This window comes from Canis lupus, chromosome X, assembly GCF_048164855.1.
Source record: "Canis lupus baileyi chromosome X, mCanLup2.hap1, whole genome shotgun sequence".
Lineage (NCBI taxonomy): Eukaryota > Metazoa > Chordata > Mammalia > Carnivora > Canidae > Canis > Canis lupus.
Window position 1 is genome coordinate 63,556,971 of NC_132876.1, and position 5,154 is coordinate 63,562,124.

General features: G+C 38.1%; 1 pseudogene; it reads right to left on the minus strand.

Moving 5' to 3' along the window:
- Positions 1 to 1,638: 1,638 nt before the first annotated feature.
- Positions 1,639 to 4,785, minus strand: LOC140627273 (transcription factor BTF3-like; annotated as a pseudogene).
- Between the last annotated feature and the right edge of the window lie 369 nt (positions 4,786 to 5,154).

Genomic DNA, 5,154 nt, shown 5'->3' on the forward strand with positions numbered 1-5,154 from the left:
GTCAAGAAAAATGAGGCACAGAAAGGTTAGGTAACTTGCCCAAGTCATACAACTAATAATTCCTTCATTATTTCTGATAATTTCTGGACTAATAATTATAACCGCATCTTCTTTTGCTACAGGGCTTACAACTCTGTTCAAATTATCTTGTTTATGAGCAAATATAAGGATCTGCTTTTTCTAATGCAAACCACTCACTAGAAGCTAATAATTCCACTAATAAAATGTGTGGCTTTTGAACCATTCTAAGGCTTAAAAAATCTCTGGATCTGGATCTGTAAATACAAGGACTAAAGTCAGAAGCTAATTCTTACTAACTTCTTTATGCCTAATTCTTAAAGGCATAAGGATAAAGGGGCTTATCTAAGACAACAAAGCTAATAAATAGCAAAAAGAAATAAAAATGCCAGTGTTTTAGAATTATGTTAGTACAAATCTGAAGTAAATTTTAATAAATTAAACTAAATATTGGAAACCCAAGAGCAACCAAGAAAAATACCTCAAAATAAGAAAAATACCTAAAAAATATAGTTTGAAATAATTAAAGAAATAAAAAAAGTACAATACAAAATAGGCACTCAAGAAAAAATGAGATCGTAAAAGAGGGCGTAAGACAAAAATAGACATGAAACATGTAGAAAACAAATAGTAAAATGGTATGAAAATCAGAACCATATCAGTAATAACATTAAATTGGATAGATAAAACAATTCAACCAAAAGGCACAAATTATAAAAGTTAATTTAATTTAATTTAATTTAATTTAATTTAATTTATTTTCGTAGGCAAAGAACTTTATTAACCTTGTTTAAAACTTTATTCCCAGGATTCTTCAGCTTAATTAGCTGCAAAGAATGAATTGTGTATAAGCAAAAACTGAAAAGAGCTGCAGTGCCTAAGGGGCTTGGGCTTAAAAATATTAGAGATCTAGATTTTATCAGATCCATGAACAAAATTTTATTTTATTTTTTTTTTTATTTTTTTTTTATTGGTGTTCAATTTACTAACATACAGAATAACACCCAGTGCCCGTCACCCATTCAATCCCACCCCCCGCCCTCCTCCCCTTCTACCACCCCTAGATCGTTTCCCAGAGTTAGCAGTCTTTACGTTCTGTCTCCCTTTCTGATATTTCCCACACATTTCTTCCCCCTTCCCTTATATTCCCTTTCACTATTATTTATATTCCCCAAATGAATGAGAACATATAATGTTTGTCCTTCTCCGACTGGCTTACTTCACTCAGCATAATACCCTCCAGTTCCATCCACGTTGAAGCAAATGGTGGGTATTTGTCATTTCTAATAGCTGAGTAATATTCCATTGTATACATAAACCACATCTTCTTTATCCATTCATCTTTCGTTGGACACCGAGGCATGAACAAAATTTTAAAAAGCAGTAATAATATAAAATAGCAGCTCCCAGTAACTTCTTCAAGTTTTATGTTCTTCAGAAATTTTTTTTAAGATTTTACTTATTTATTCATAAGACACAGAGAGAGAGAGAGAGGCAGAGACACAGGCAGAGGGAGAAGCAGGCTCCATGCAGGGAGCCCCACGTGGGACTCGATCCTGGGTCTCCAGGATCACACCCTGAGCTGAAGGCGGCGCTAAACCACTGAGCCACCCAGGGATCCCAAGCCACCCAGGGATCCCTCTTCTTCAGAAGTTGACTCAATTCAGTTTGCTTCATTCTTGGAAGCTTCATCAAAATTCTCCACAAGATCTGGAACTTCATCATCATCATCCTCTCCGGTAGCAAGTGGTGCTTTTCCATCCACAGATTGTTTGGGCAGAGCTTCAGCCAGTCTTAAACTAGTCAGACTGTCTGCACCAAGCTGGTTTAAGATACTGGGTACCATATTCTCCTAAAGCTGTTTGGAAAGATAGAAAGAGATGGAGTACTTCCAAATTCGTTCTATGAGGCCAGCATCACCTTAATTCCAAAACCAGACAAAGACCCCACCAAAAAGGAGAATTACAGACCAATATCCCTGATGAACATGGATGCAAAAATTCTCAACAAGATACTGGCCAATAGGATCCAACAATACATTAAAAAAATTATTCACCATGACCAAGTAGGATTTATCCCTGGGACACAAGGCTGGTTCAACACCCGTAAAACAATCAATGTGATTCATCATATCAGCAAGAGAAAAACTAAGAACCATATGATCCTCTCATTGGATGCAGAGAAAGCATTTGACAAAATGCAGCATCCATTCCTGATCAAAACTCTTCAGAGTGTAGGGATAGAGGGAACATTCCTCGACATCTTAAAAGCCATCTATGAAAAGCCCACAGCAAATATCATTCTCAATGGGGAAGCACTGGGAGCCTTTCCCCTAAGATCAGGAACAAGACAGGGATGTCCACTCTCACCACTGCTGTTCAACATAGTACTGGAAGTCCTAGCCTCAGCAATCAGACAACAAAAAGACATTAAAGGCATTCACATTGGCAAAGAAGAAGTCAAACTCTCCCTCTTCGCCGATGACATGATACTCTACATAGAAAACCCAAAAGTCTCCACCCCAAGATTGCTAGAACTCATACAGCAATTCGGTAGCGTGGCAGGATACAAAATCAATGCCCAGAAGTCAGTGGCATTTCTATACACTAACAATGAGACTGAAGAAAGAGAAATTAAGGAGTCAATCCCATTTACAATTGCACCCAAAAGCATAAGATACCTAGGAATAAACCTAACCAAAGATGTAAAGGATCTATACCCTCAAAACTATAGAACACTTCTGAAAGAAATTGAGGAGGACACAAAGAGATGGAAAAATATTCCATGCTCATGGATTGGCAGAATTAATATTGTGAAAATGTCAATGTTACCCAGGGCAATATACAGGTTTAATGCAATCCCTATCAAAATACCATGGACTTTCTTCAGAGAGTTAGAACAAATTATTTTAAGATTTGTGTGGAATCAGAAAAGACCCCGAATAGCCAGGGGAATTTTAAAAAAGAAAACCATATCTGGGGGCATCACAATGCCAGATTTCAGGTTGTACTACAAAGCTGTGGTCATCAAGACAGTGTGGTACTGGCACAAAAACAGACACATAGATCAGTGGAACAGAATAGAGAATCCAGAAGTGGACCCTGAACTTTATGGGCAACTAATATTCGATAAAGGAGGAAAGACTATCCATTGGAAGAAAGACAGTCTCTTCAATAAATGGTGCTGGGAAAATTGGACATCCACATGCAGAAGAATGAAACTAGACCACTCTCTTTCACCATACACAAAGATAAACTCAAAATGGATGAAAGATCTAAATGTGAGACAAGATTCCATCAAAATCCTAGAGAAGAACACAGGCAACACCCTTTTTGAACTCGGCCATAGTAACTTCTTGCAAGATACATCCACGAAGGCAAAAGAAACAAAAGCAAAAATGAACTATTGGGACTTCATCAAGATAAGAAGCTTTTGCACAGCAAAGGATACAGTCAACAAAACTCAAAGACAACCTACAGAATGGGAGAAGATATTTGCAAATGACATATCAGATAAAGGGCTAGTTTCCAAGATCTATAAAGAACTTATTAAACTCAACACCAAAGAAACAAACAATCCAATCATGAAATGGGCAAAAGACATGAACAGAAATCTCACAGAGGAAGACATAGACATGGCCAACATGCATATGAGAAAATGCTCTGCATCACTTGCCATCAGGGAAATACAAATCAAAACCACAATGAGATCCCACCTCACACCAGTGAGAATGGGGAAAATTAACAAGGCAGGAAACAACAAATGTTGGAGAGGATGTGGAGAAAAGGGAACCCTCTTACACTGTTGGTGGGAATGTGAACTGGTGAAGCCACTCTGGAAAACTGTGTGGAGGTTCCTCAAAGAGTTAAAAATAGACCTGCCCTACGACCCAGCAATTGCACTGCTGGGGATTTACCCCAAAGATACAGATGCAGTGAAACGCCGGGACACCTGCACCCCGATGTTTATAGCAGCAATGGCCACGATAGCCAAACTGTGGAAGGAGCCTCGGTGTCCAACGAAAGATGAATGGATAAAGAAGATGTGGTTTATGTATACAATGGAATATTACTCAGCTATTAGAAATGACAAATACCCACCATTTGCTTCAACGTGGATGGAACTGGAGGGTATTATGCTGAGTGAAGTAAGCCAGTCGGAGAAGGACAAACATTATATGTTCTCATTCATTTGGGGAATATAAATAATAGTGAAAGGGAATATAAGGGAAGGGGGAAGAAATGTGTGGGAAATATCAGAAAGGGAGACAGAACGTAAAGACTGCTAACTCTGGGAAACGAACTAGGGGTGTTGGAAGGGGAGGAGGGCGGGGGGTGGGAGTGAATGGGTGATGGGCACTGGGGGTTATTCTGTATGTTAGTAAATTGAACACCAATAAAAAATAAAAAAACAAAACAAAAAAAAAAGATACTGGGTACCATTTCTGTCAGCTGCTTTGTCTCAGCAGGGCCTGTAATGGTGAAAGTGTTCGCTGCCAGGGATTCCTGAACTTTAGGGTTGTTAAAATGGATCACTGTTCCTTGGTTTGTGAACATATTCACTTCTTCAATACCAGAGATACTGTTTACCCCTAACTTCTTTAAGGAGAACTGAAGTTTTTTTATCATCTGCTGTAGCTGTTCTATGAACCACCTTCTTCTTTCCGCGAGCAGTTCCTTTTCCACCAATGCGCACTTGTCCTTGCAGTTTGGCTAGTTTCTCCTGGTTCACGATAGTTTCTTTCATCTTGTTGGAGCACAAATGGGACCGCGCAGGGGACTAGGGTTGGTGCTCAGGGGGTCTCCGGCAGACCAGCTGAGATTAGGTGCATACACTATAAAAGTTAATTTTTTAAAAAGATCCAGCAATATGATATCTATAAGGCATACACTTTAGATTTAGAAGTAATAATAGATTGAAAGCCAAAAAAAAAAAAGAGAAAAAAAAGAAAAGATATGCCTTATATAAAATAACCAAAAAGGAGCAGGAATGGCTATATTAACATCAGACAAAATAGACTTAAGTACCTATTACTAAGGATAAAGGACATGATATAATAATAAAATAGTCAATTTATCAGGAATATTTTTATCCTTATAAACATGCAGGCATACATACACAAAGGCACAAAATATA